Below are 14,649 nucleotides of genomic sequence, written 5' to 3'. Positions count from 1 at the left end.
TTGGGTTTCACTTTTATCACGGTCTCATGACGTCAGATCCTTAACACATAATTTTGATATATCTAAATCTTGATGAGTTGAATCAAAGATCTCTTGGATATATGTCATTGTGTGTGCATGTGTAAGAAATTTTGAGATGAAAAAGATTGGTTTTGAAGAACGAATTGTACCTCTGTTATTTTCGGACAAAAAAAATTACTCTTAACTCATGTGAGAAGAGTAAGGTAGCTCAATCGACTAATGTGAATATAAGCCTGACTTGGGAATAAATTTTCGTATGGAAGATTTGATTAAGGCTTTCGTAAACATACATTGAGTCTACAGAGGCTTGGGTGAACATGCTGCAGCATGCTTCTATGGACAACCTAACTAGTACATAGTTGTCGAATTGTTACCTTCCCATAGAAACACAAGCATGATCCTTGAAAAATATGTTCGTGTTATCTGCACAAAGAAAAAGAAACATAGAAAATAACAAAAATCTTTTTGATAGTTTTTTTTTTAATATTTTTGAGTTTTTGTGAATTTTTCGAAAAATAAAACAATTAACAAAAGAAAATCTTTTTGGAGTTTTTGAATTTTCGAAAAGATAACAACAAAAAGAAAATAAAATCTTTTTGGAGTTTTTGATTTTTCGAAAAGAAAACTAAGATACAAACTTACGAAAATATGTAAACAAACTACAATTCGTCAGTCTTACAAAATTTTGACAAACTAACGAAAATTGGACAACCTTACGAAAACTTGACAAACTAACGAAAATTTTGTACCACACAACCAACATGCAAATTGTCGAATTCAAAGCGTATCGAAGTGTTGACTATGAATAGTAACCGCTGAATAGCATCTTATTGCCGGTGAATCAAACACATTTGTATAACACGCCTTTGCTATACATTCGAAATCCGTCCTGGAACTGAACTCGCTTCAATCATTCCCAAACCTGTCAAGATTCGAACAAATGATTTTTCATCCAAAGCTTTTGTAAAAATATCAGCAAGCTGATCAGTTGTTTTTACAAAATGAACTTCAATGTTTCCATCTTCCACATGATCTTTGATAAAGTGATAACAAAGAGCTATATGTTTTGTTTGCGAATGTTGTACTGGATTATGACAAATGCGTATCGCACTTTGAGAATCACTGTACAATGGAATATTTTTCATATTCACAGCATAATCTCTCAACTAACTTTGAATCCAAATAATTTGTGATGTACAAGCAGCAACTGCTACATATTCGGCTTCAGCAGTAGAAATCGAAACACATGTTTGCTTCTTCGACTGCCAACTAACCAACTTTCCATCCAAAAATTGACAACCACCACTTGTACTTTTTCGATCCAATGTACACCCTCCTAGATCTGCATCTGAAAATGCCTGAATGAAAAATCCTGTTTTCGAAGGATACCACAATCCTAACGAAATTGTTCCTTTGAGATAACCAAAGATATTCTTCACAGGTGTTAAATGTGGTTCTCGAGGATTTGCTTGATACCTAGCACAATCACATATAGAAAACATGATATCAGGTCTACTTGTAGTAAGATAAAGCAATGAACCTATCATGCTTCTGTATAAAGTAATATCAACCGCAGACGATTCTAACGAAGGTGTTAGCCTTGTGCCAACAACCATTGGTACTCTTCACTTCACGCTATTTGTCATTCCAAACTTTTCGAGCAAATTCCTTGTATATTTTTCTTGATTGATGAATATGCCTTCTCTGTTTTGACATCTGTTTAAGCCAAGAAAATTATTGATTTTACCCATCATGCTCATTTCGAATTGGCTTTTCATCAAGTTTTCGAATTCTCTAGACAAAGCAGGGCAGTAGAGCCAAAAAGAATGTCGTCAACATAAATTTGAACAAGCATCAGATGACTCCCAACTTTCTTTCGAAATAATGTGGGGTCAACTGATCCTTGCTTAAATTTCGACTGTTTTAAGAAACTGGTAAGAGTTGCATACCATTCTCTTGGTGCTTGTTTTAACCTATATACAGCTTTATCTAAAATATATACATGATCAGGATGCATTTCATTTACGAATCCTGGAGGTTGTTCTACGTTAATAGTTTCTTCGAGTTCTCCATTGAGAAAGGCACATTTCACACCCATTTGATAGATATCAAAATCCTTATGAGCTGCATATGCTAAGAATATTCGAACAGCCTCGAGTCTTACAACAGGGGCAAACTTTTCTTCATAATCAATTCCTTCTTGTTGCGAACATCCTTTTATAACTAACTGTGCTTAATTTCGTACAATATTTCCATCTTTGTCGGTTTTGTTTTTAAAAATCCATTTTAACCCGACAATCGAAACATTTTCAGGTTTAGGAATTAATCTTCAAACCTTGTTTCTTTCAAATTCAGCCAGTTCTGATTGCATTGCAACAACCCAATATGAGTGTTCCATTGCCATCTTAACTGTCTTTGGTTTAATTTTAGATATCAAAAACATTGAACATGCAAAATTCTTGATGAGTATTTAATACCTCATTCTTGGGACGAATCTGAGCTCTTGTTAATACTCCATCTTGTGGATTTCCAATGACTTGATCTATTGGATGAGTCTTTGTCCATTTCTCTAACGATGGATAAGCCGGATCAAATTCGAAAGGTGCATCTTCGTACATCTCTTCATTTTCAGATCCTACAACAGAAACATTATCATTTAGATCATGAAAATCATTATTTCGATTAAAATTTATTGTATCATTTTCCTCCTCAACACGATTATCATTTTGATGCTCCCCCTCAACAACATCATCCATTCTCTCATTCTCCCCCTCGAAAGAATGCTCCCCCTCAATCAAAGTATTTGAATCCAAGTGCACTCCTTCCACTGGATTATTAAGCATACTTTCGCCAAGTCCAAGAGAATTCGTTGTTGAATTAACATCTACTATGTGCTGAGGAATGTTCATGTCATCAGCATGCTTTGAAGATTCAGAGTGATGATTATCATTCGCATGAACTTCATCATCCTCAGCCCTGTCAGGAATACCAAAAATTAAATCATAATCAAAATCAGATGAATTTGATTCTTCAGTTTCATCATATCATTCATTAATAATTGGTTTTTGTTCAAATTTGTTTTCAACTTGTTTGACATAATAATCATCGAAAGTAAGATTGAAAGTTTCTTCAACTTTTCGTGTTCGCTTATTTAACACTCTGTATGCAACCGAATTGTGTGAATATCCCAAAAATATGCCTTCGTCAGCTTTAGATTGAAATTTTGGAAGGTTATCTTTGAGATTCATTATAAAACACCTGCAGCCAAAAACATGAAGGAATTTGACATTTGGTTTTCGATTATTGATAATTTCATACGGAGTGATATTTAATCGATGATGAATGAAAGATCGATTTTGAGTGAAACAAGCTGTCGAAACTGCTTCAGCCCATAGATATTGAGGAAGATTCGCATATGTCAACATAGTTCTCGCTGCTTCACAAAGTGACCTATTTCTTCTTTCAACCACACCATTTTGCTGCGGTGTATAAGGCGAAGAGAAATTATGCGAAATTCCTTTTTCTGTTAAGTACGAATCCAACACATTGTTCTTAAACTTAGATCCATTATCACTTTTGATCTTTCGAACATTTTTCTTCAGACTCATCTCAATCTTCTTAATAAACTCCATCATTGTTTGAGCAACCTCAGATTTTAACCTGAGAAAATATACCCACGTAAATCGTGAAAAATCATCAACAATAACAAAAATGTACCGTTTCTTGTTGAGAGTTTCAACAGTCGATGGTCCACAAAGGTCAATGTGTAGAAGTTCCAATGGTTCGACAATTTTCAAATCTATTACAATTGGATGACCTTTCCTGTGCTGTTTCCCTTGTTCACAAGCTGCACACAATGTATCATTGTCAAATTTTAGTACAGGTAAACCACGGACATGATCACCAACAACCAATTTATTTAAGTTTCGAAAGTTTAAATGTGATAAATGTCGATGCCATAACCAGCTGATGTCAGAGGAAGCTTTCAAAAGTAAGCACACTAAGGGTTTGCCAATGATTGATTTGATACCAAGAGTAAGCATGTCACCGTGTCGTTTCGATTTGAGCAAGACTTCGTTAGTTTCAACATTTGAAATGATGCTACCTTCTTCGTTAAATACCACTTGATTGCCAGTGCCCACAACAAGTTGGGAAACACTTATCAAATTATGTTGAAGACCTTCGACATAAGCAACACGATTAATAGTGAATTTTCCATTCGTGACTTTACCATAGCCTTTCACTTGGCATTTGTGATTATTGCCAAACTTCACAACTCCTGCATTCTCCAAGGTGCGAAAATCTCTCAGGTTTTCCTTTCGTCCAGTTATGTGACATAGTACCTGCGATCAATGAAAGAATTTAGGTACCCAAGGCTGTTTGGGTCCTTGGAAATTAGTTTTGAAAACAGAATGAAATGAAGAACCTTTAACCCAATCATAAACTTTAGTTTTGAGACTATCAATTAAGTCTACATCATTATTTAAAGAAACAGAAACATAAGTTTTTGTTAGTTTGGGATTGTCACCGTCACATTCCTTCGTCTTTTTAGATTGAATATGATCAAGCTTTTCTTTCAAAACCGGTTGCCAAGTTTTTTACCGAAACATTCGAATCTTTTGAAGATGAGCTTGCAGTTGACGAAGAATTCACATAACTCTCATAGGCTTCGTGAATTTGTTGTTCAGAATATTTCCTTGATTGATATTTTCGACCTTTTCCTTCAAGCCAATGATCGATGTTTTTGTCACAAGACAACCCTTTTGTGTACGAAACTTTTAAGTTTTGTTTTCCTGTAGGATTTGGAAAATTCGGTTTTTGTGGAAAGAAATCAACATTTGATTTAGGTCGAAATGCCATAGCGTATCGACTTCCATCATTTTTTCCAACACTTTGATTTTGAGAAAATTTATTTGGAGATTTTTGTTTTTGAGAAAACCTTGTTTGTTGATTAGAAGAAAATCGTTGTTGTGATGGTTGATTTTGAACAGTCTTTGATGTATTTTTGTTATCTCTTGAAAATGATGAGTTTGAAACTTTCGAAAAATTTGTTTTCGGTTGAAATTCAGTTTTAGATTTAGTTGTTTGAGCGGGATTTTGCTTTGGATCTGAGTGAATTTCTGAATGAGAAGACTTATTGTCAACAGATTTAGTCTTTTTATTTTCAGTTGTTTTCAAATGCAACCCATTTTGTTGTTTTTGAAGGTCCATGGTTTGCCAAAAGATCTTCTTTCGAGCTTGTCTTTTTGAAATTGCATTTTCTTTTGAAAAATTGTCAATTTGTTCTTTAAATTCTTTAGAATTTAATTTGACAACAGTTTCTTTTTCCATAACAACTTCTTTTGTAACTTCTTTCACAATTTTCGATTTTTCAACCCATTTGCGTTGTGGTTTTTGTCTTTGAAAAACATATGAATTCTTTGTTAACGTATTTTCGACTGTGCTTTGATTTGAAAAGAATCCTTCATTCGTTGTCTTTTTGTTGTCATCTTCGACCATTTTGTTGAATTCTGGTTTAATGTTGTCAACATTCCCAGTTGTAACAAACACTTGATTTGGAAAGACAACATCATCAGCACACTTGAAATTATGATACACCACTTGATTTGGTTCCAAATAATGGGCTCCTTTTTCAGACAACACTTTGTCGAAATTTTCAGTGTCCCCAAATACTTGATCAACAACAACACGAGGAATTTCTTTTTCTATCGAATCTTTGTTTGAAGAGACCTTTTTGTCCGATTCGTCATCATCATTTTCATCATCACTGCTATCCGTTTGACTATCTCAGATATCCACAAACTCAGAATCACAATCTTTTGAAGTTGAAGGTTTGTCAGTGTCAATCTTAACTTCCAAATCCTTAAGTTTTTCTTTTCCTTCAGATTTTGATGCAACATTAATGACAGACAACTGAGAACAATCAACATCCTCAATATCACTAATTTCGCTAATATTGTCAGAATTATCTTCAATATCGGCAAAATTAGATTGAGAATCAGATGTCAAATTCTCAGTCTTTTTCAAAATTTTGATTTGTTCAGACTTTGTCAAAGTATCATTCACAATGTTAACCAATTCACTTGTATCAAGACATTCATCAATTTTGACAATTCCATAAGCATATCTATCATCAGGAATTTTGTCGAACTCAGCAATGTTTCTCTCACAATCATACGAAATATTATCTACCTTTGCTCTTTCGTATTCTAGAAAAGGTAATAATTTCCTATGTTGTTCCTTGATAATATCACACGAATGATGGAATGCAGTTAATTTCGCATATAGACGTTTAGCAAAATTGCAGTAGATATTTCGTTGACCTAATAAAAGTTTTACATCATTTGATAACGAATCACGATCACACATTATGTTTGTTATTTGCAATTCTAAACATTCTATCTTGACCACTTTCGAATCTAACTTCTTCTATGTCTCTAACAACTGATTGCTTAATTTCTTAGCTTCATTGCTAGCAGAAACAACCAAATTACCGAAATAAGCAACAGTATCATCAAAAGCAACAATTTCAGAATCATATGCACTCAAAGGAATATTGAAAGATTGAAGAATGTTACGTACCGTTGTTGTCATTGGAGACTTATCAGCAGATTTTGACACAAAGCAACGGCCCTTGACCTCTTCGTCTGAATCTTCCTCCAGCTTCGCATACATAGCTCCATGCGTAGGATTACGCATTTCCTCATCATCGGAGCCCGAAGACCAGATTTGATATGTGCCATCATTCTCCTGTTCACCTTGAGCTACCAAGGACAGATTTTTAGCCTTCGTACGTACCTCTTCCAAATTTTTCACATAATATGCCTCATCCTTCACTTTATTCTTCTTCTCATCTTTCTTTCGAAGCATGTAATCATTTGCTAAATGATTGGCTCCATTGCAATAGTGACAATCCATACCAGAATCTCCTTTCAATTTCTTCTCTTTCTTTTCCTCAGCACCCTTCGCATCATTCTTCTCATACTTCTTCTTTTCTTCTCCTGCACCTTTATTCACGAAACTTCCTTTTCCTTCACTTTGTTTCACCTTCGAATTAAACGGTTTCTTGAAAAACTTTTTACTCGATTGTTAGAGTAAAAACATGTGCCTCCCAGACTAAGCTTTGACTCTTCTGCCATTTCATTCACTTCACTTTCGTGAGTTTTCAGTTGATTGTACAAATCATTCAAAGAAGATGTGTCGAAACTCTGTTGATTTTTCACCATCATGCTAACACTTCTCCATTCTTTACACATTCCCATAACAAAGGTGAGATTGAATTCCATGGCAGACCTCGTGATTCCATAACGATTGCATTTGTATATCAGCTCATTCAGCCTATCATAGTAACTTTCAACCCTTTCACCATCTTTTTGCTTGAAATCCTTCAATTCAATCAAACATGGCTTAACTGAATTGATTGTCGTCTTCTCGCTGCCCTGAAACTTTTCTTTGAGATTATTCCAGATTTCTTTTGCAGTTGTACAACTTCTGACATAGTTATACACCACTAGAGGCAATGCACGACACCACTCCCTTATGCATCGTTTTTCATGTTTCTTCATACAATCATTTTGATTTTCCACACTCGTAGTACTGGATGAAGATCCAATTGGTTGAAGGTTCGTAGGAGGAGTAACATTCCCTGAGATGCAAGACCATATCTCTTCATCGATTCCATTCAAGTAATCCTGCATACGATCAAACCACTGATCATAATATTCAGGAATGAACATAGGAATCTTAGTTGAAGATCCTAGCAGATGAGAGTATGAAGTCATCGAGTTGAGATTGAAGTTCGCCATTGATGTACGGAAGAAAATTTTTGAGAATTTATGAGAAATCAAACAGAATTTTAGAGCAAATTGCTGAATTGAATCAGAAAAACAAAGTAGCATACTCGATTCAACAAATTTGTTGCAGAATCGAATCACAACTCAAGATCTAGAAAGCTTTTTCACGTCAAAAGATGCAGAACTTTTTGAATCAGAATTTTGATTCAAAAACCTTTTGAAACAGAATGAAAATTAGATCTCAGATCATGATTCCTGCTCTGATAGCTATTGAAGAAACGATGAATCAAGTATTAATCGAAATCAGAATTAAAAGAATGCAGATTGAACAAACGATGTAAATAAGATCTGGTTTCTGCTCATTTATGCTTTCAACTTTTACAGAGAAAAATAGACAGGTTCTGTAAAAGACTCTTGTCTAACTCTAGTAAAGTCCCATATTTATAGGAACAGTGAAAGAATACAAAAAATACTAAGGCATTGACAATAAAGCTTCGTACAAAATACACCTTAGTAAATAAACTTTACAAAACATACGAAGAGTAAAACAAACTTCGACATATTACAACATAATTCGACCCTAACAGTTTCCAAATCATGTTTACAAGCTGGATAAGGGTCTATATGGGTTACATCATGCTCCAAGAGCTTGGTATGCAACCCTCACGTAACATTTGCTTGAGCACGAATATACACGGGGAACTATCGACCAGACATTATTCATGAAGAATGTGGATGCAGATTTTATAATTGTTCAGATATACGTTGACGATATCATTTTCGAGTCGACGAGCACAGAGTTATGCAAAGAGTTCGAGGCTGTTATGAAGAAACGATTTGAGATGAGCTCGTTGGGTGAGATGACTATGTTCTTAGGGCTATAAGTTCAACATGATTCAACTGGAATCTTATTACATCAAGGCAAATATGTCGAAGACATGCTCGAAAAGTTTGGTTTTAAAGACTCAAAAATTACTTTGACTCCAATGGCTGAAAGACCATTGCTGACTCCAGACCCAGATGGGGAATCCGTTGATCAAACAGAAGACCGCTCGATTATTGGTTCTCTGACGTATTTGACTGCATGTAGACCTGATATCATGTTTGCTGTGTCTCAATGCGCTCGTTATCAGGCTAATCCTAAAAATTTCTTATTTAATTTTTGTTAAAAGGATTTTTAGATATCTGAAAGGTAGCCCTAAACTGGGTCTTTGGTATCCTAAAAATCCTGATTTTGATTTATATGCATTTGCTGACAGCAATTATGGAGGATGTGATCTTGACAGGAAATCAACATCGGGTGGGTGCCAGCTTTTAGGAGAACGGTTGGTGTCATGGCAATGTAAGAAACAACAAACTGTGTCAACCTCAATGGCTGAGGCTGAATACATTGCTGCCTCAGCTTGTTGTTCTCATGTTATCTGGATTCAACATCAACTGCAAGATTATGGTTTCAATTTTTTTGACACTCCCATCTTCTGTGATAATGATGCCGCCATCCAAATTGCTAAAAATCCAGTCCAACATTCCAAAACCATGCACATAGATATCTAAGTTCGTTTTATTCGAGACTGTTATGAGCGTTTCCTCATTCTTTTGGAACAAATCCATACTGATAATAATGTGGCGGATTTGTTTACCAAAACGTTCAGTAAAGCTTGATTTGATGTGCTTGTGAGCTTTCTAAAAATGATCCGTTTTGAAGACTAATTTTTTTTAGCTTAGTTTAAATTTGCACATTTTATTTTATTTTCATTTATTTTTTCTCTCCTATGCACAAATTTCGGGGGAGAAATCAAAATAAAAAAAAATTATAAAATAAAAATCCGAAAATATGTTCTTATGGTTTTCTTTTGTAGGTGATCATTTGGGAAGTGATATCAAGATTGAGTGATAAAGGGCAGTCTAAACATATCTAAGGTACTAAATCTGAATAGTTTAGACTCTGTGCTCAATGTGCTGGTAGGCACGAAGGATTCAAAAGGATGAGACCTAGTTTGACAATCGAAAGGACTTGACAGTATAGACTTAGATAGTCTCATTTGGACTGACAATACGACGCTTGAGTAGATTTAGCAGTGAGATAAACATGAGAATATGCAGGATACATTAAAATCACATGTATCTATAGTTGTGGTTTAAAATTTCCTTGATGTATGGTCTCATGACCTTAATTCTCGCACTGATAGGGTAACTGGGGGGTTCTGATAAAGTTGGTCTGTAGAAAATTGTTTTCTTGCTTTCTATCTGTCAGTCATATGTTGCTTCCTTTGCGTGATTGGAACATATCTGACCTGGAATGTAACATATGCAACTCTATTTCTATGCACCTTCTTATCTATGAATTTCTTTATGTCCGTTAGTCATATGCTATCTCCTTTGTGTGATTGAAACAATCCGACCTGGAACACAACATATGCATCCTTTTATCTCTCAACCACTCTATCTGTGTTAGCCACATGTTGTCCCCTCTGTGTGATTGGAAGAGATCTGACCTGGGGCACAACATATGCACTTCTAAATCTATTTTCTCTCCTAATAATTGTCTACACATCTAAAGTCAGGAATTCTTTGGAAGCACTTGATTGACAGGGTATATTAGGAAGTGGGAAACACATTCTAGTTCATCTAAAATTGAATCATTTAATAGGTTGTCTGTAGATCTTGCTGCTTAATTTAAGTGGACAAGAATACCCTTGGTCGTCGTCAGCTAAATGGTCCATTTAGGAATTTAGATGCAATGACTTATTATTTATTTTCTGTCAAAATTGTCAAAAATCATTTGTGTTTAAGTGGACCACAATACCGGCAATTGACCAGATCTATTCGTGAAGGTAAAGGTATTGAAAACCAAGTTAAGACCGTGTCACAACATATGATCCCAAAATGGTTATATTTTGTATTAAAAATTGGAATTGTTGGATTTGGACTTAAAGTTTTCGGTTTACAGCCCATTGGATTGTGGGTTATGGGCCGAAAATGTGCTAGGGTATTAAAGGAGGGATTTTCGGCCAATAATCCCATTACCCTCATTTTATCGTTTGCGGCCGAAAACCTCCTCCCTCCCCCTTCTTTCTCTCGTGTTCTTGTTTGCTATCTTAATCGTCTTCACCGATTCATCGATCTTTTGCGGTTTTAATCAGAAATTTATCTTCGATTCTTCAAGGTATACTGATTGTAATACCCATACATATACTTTTCACTCGATTCGACTTGGTTTTGCAGATTTTAAGGGCAAAATCGTGATTCTGAGAGTGATTTTCATCAAAACTGGAAAAGGAACCCTTTGTGGCCGGAAATCCGTTTGCGGCCTAAAATCCGTTTGCGGCCAAAAACCCGTTTGCGGTCAAAAACTTTTTTGCAGCCGAAAACCCATATATAAATGATTTTTGGATTTTGGTGTAGCGTTTTCGTCCAAAACCCTTAATCAACTTATAATTTGGTTCAAATCACTTAAACAAATCAAATTGAGGCCTAATCAAATTAAAATTGAGATAATTCATGTAAAGTGTTTAAATTTTTTTATTTTCTAACTTGGCTCATTTGATGCAGATAAATGGGAGACCTAAAATTCTCCGAAAATCACAACATTGTTGCATGCTTGTCTGATCCTCCACTGGCTCATCAAGAGTTTAAGTCCATGGTTCATGGACTTAACAACTGTAGACTTCTCACACTTTTCAATCAAATCCCATTATTTATCAGGAGTTAGTGAGGCAATTTTGGGACAAAGCTTGCTTTAACAAAGAAGGAGCAAATGGATAAGGCACAGTGGAATCAACTATCCAAGCGAGAAAAATTGTTGTGTCTGAGCGGGTTATCCGAGAAGTGCTTCAACTTAGGGATCAGCCAGGCTTCCCAATTGAAATTTTTGCTGATCAGATCAAGGAGGTTCTTGATAGAATGTGCTATGAAGGAACTTTTCCTCCAACTATGAAAAAGCTACTTCCTCCATACTGGCGTCTTCTTGCCTACTTTTTTATTATATGCATCTCTGGCAGGAAAGGAGGTGCAGATGAGATCTTTTTATTGAATACTGGCGCCATTGTTGCTCTAGTCATGGACTTCGATTTCAAGTTTTTAAAGTTTGTGTTAAATGAAATGAAGAACAATTTACACGGGAAGTGCAAGGACATATTTTTAATGTACCCAAGGTTTCTTCAACTAATCTTTAATGATCGATATCCAGATTTGGAAAGAAGAGGTGATACTTTGGATTTGAAGTCCTTGGGTCCAAGCACTTTTGGCCTAATGAAGAAGAACCGAAAAGCTTCAAAGGTTGCATTTAAGGGAGAAAGTCCTTTGGTAAACTTTGGTTGCTTTTCTGAGATAGATGAAGCCTCTGAATCAGAAGATACTCAAGGTGATGAAGATGACGAGGTTATAGTCTTCGATCATAAAGATGACATTATTCCTCCTTAGCAATTGTTGTAGAGGAACATATGCACTTGCTTGATGTGGAAGTTGACTGTAATGAAGAGGATGATAATGATGATGATGAAGATGATGGTCATGAAGGAGGTTGGATGATACAAGGGGGTGATACACTAGGCTTTAATGATGACGACCTCTTCTTTGATTTCAAGCCGAATAATGATGACCTCAGTTCGTTCTTTGATGATGGCAATGATGTTGGGATCTCTCGAACTGAGACAGAGGGAGACCCTAATATTCTCAAGGTGCCTTTTCAAATACCTGATCAAATGGCCGACATAATTGCTAAACTGGATTCAAGGTCGGGAGTGCTCATTAGGGAACCAGTTCAGTCTGTTCAACAATCAACTACAGTCGTTACACCAACCCAACCAACTCATGTGGATAGTCAATTATTGAATGAAGGGCCCAATTTTGTTCGTTCTTCTTTTGTAGTCGGGAGGTCTTCAGCTCTTGGTGGCTCCTCGACTCCTCAACCTATGCACGATGCAGCCTCCGAACGGCGTGCCAGGTTTTTAACTCATGAAGGTGTTAATCCTGCACCCAGGGGAAAAGGAATATCGATTGGTGCACGGAGCCCTGATAAAGAAGATTCAATGATTTTCGAGCTCAAGGAAGAGATTGGAGTCTTAAATCATAAGCTCATTGAAAAATATGTTTTGATTGGAACTCTAGACATTAGAGTTTCCGAGCTCGAGAAAGAAAATGCACAAAAATCAAAACAAATCTCCGACTTGCAGCTCAACCTTGGTGCTTAACCTGCTGGTTATTTTGATCTAAAGAACAAGTTTATAAGTGAATTTGGCGACAAATTCAAAACATCGGTCGGTGAACCCAACGAAGCTGATACTTCATAAAGTTCCCCTGCCCAAACAACTCAATATTCACAAGATGCTCCTCGACATACCAGTACATTTTGAATAGTTGACCAATTTGAAAAAGAACTGTCAATGTTGATCACAGAGTTACATTAAAGCGAGCTCAGAAGCAAGTCTCTACTGAAAGAAAAGGGAGATTGCTCTTCATGAAGAATTCTGATAAAAATGTTTGTGGAGATCAACCCCAATTGAGTGTGACTGAGCTCAGGAAAAAGCGGCTCAAAACCAATTATGGAGACTGGTTGGGAATTACAATGTGGGGATTTCATGACATAAAGAATATATGGGTGGTAAAAAGGAAGAGTGGAAATGTGGAGTACTATCAGCACAAGAATGATTTATGTTCTTGGAAGAAAGTAGATCTTGCTGAACTTGCTGAGGCTCCTTTTCACAATCCATCCAATGCCCTCGAGGGACTGATTTCAAACTCTTTTTGCAGAACCAAGTAAAGAGGAAGTTCGATGGAATAAGGACCGCAAAATCTTTTGTCAAGAGATTTAAAGATGTGTTTGATCCCAAAACCCACCCACCAGACCATAAAAAATGTGATGTGGCCTCCTACCAAACAGATGAATGAAATCCCTATTGTTTAGCAGTTTCGTGACGTGTCTCTACATGATATGGAATATTGGGTTGATGATCAGGTCACAGCCACTGGTCTTCAAATTTCAAAGCGGTGTCTTTCGTCTTGTTGAGGTGAAGGATCTCTTGCAGTTTGGTGAACGTGACATCCATACTTTGGCACAACATCAAATCGTGGTCAAGAATGATCTTCTGGAGTCTGCTGCAAAAGAATTTACTGGTATGGTCGCATAGATAATCAACAAGAATATGTGGTCAGGGGCTATGGGGAGATCTGATGTGCTGCTCATTGAAAAGGATTAAATTCATGCGAGCTTTTATTGGGTTTTCAGCATTCTAACACTCATATGGTGTACATGCAACCCTAGATGCTTTGGATCTATGTTTTCTCTAAGATAGATCAAACTTGTTTTTCCAAAACATCATCCTAACTAGCATACAATGGAGTATCTTTACTATAAAATCTAGTTAGATGGCATACCTTTTGTTGTGGTTGGAAACCTTGGACCTTTAAGAACTTAGTGCCCCAAGTGTTGCACCTCAAATGGAATCACACAACACCACCAACAATGGAGGAACTTGAGAGGAGGTTACTTGCACTTCATAAAATCGGCTTGCCCTTTTCTAAGCTTACTTAGTACGATTTCATGAGCTAGAGGGGTTCTTATATTGTGTGGCTTAATTAGGGTTACACCATGCAAACCCTAATGTGCATGACCTTCCATTTTCCTCATGTTCCATGGGTTTAAACCTTCATGGATCATCCATGGGTCACCACATGGGTTTAGCCCAACACAAAGAACTATGGATCATAAGCCCACATTATAAGAATGATTGATTTACATAATCAATCCCCATATATTTAATTAGTCTCTTTTGATCACAAAATTAATTCCAAATTAATTCTTGATCAATACTAATTAACTAATATGATTTCATAT

Source organism: Lactuca virosa, chromosome 8, assembly GCF_052849685.1.
Source record: "Lactuca virosa cultivar CGN04683 chromosome 8, Lactuca_virosa_CGN04683_v6, whole genome shotgun sequence".
Taxonomy (NCBI): domain Eukaryota; kingdom Viridiplantae; phylum Streptophyta; class Magnoliopsida; order Asterales; family Asteraceae; genus Lactuca; species Lactuca virosa.
This window is presented reverse-complemented; position numbering follows the sequence as displayed.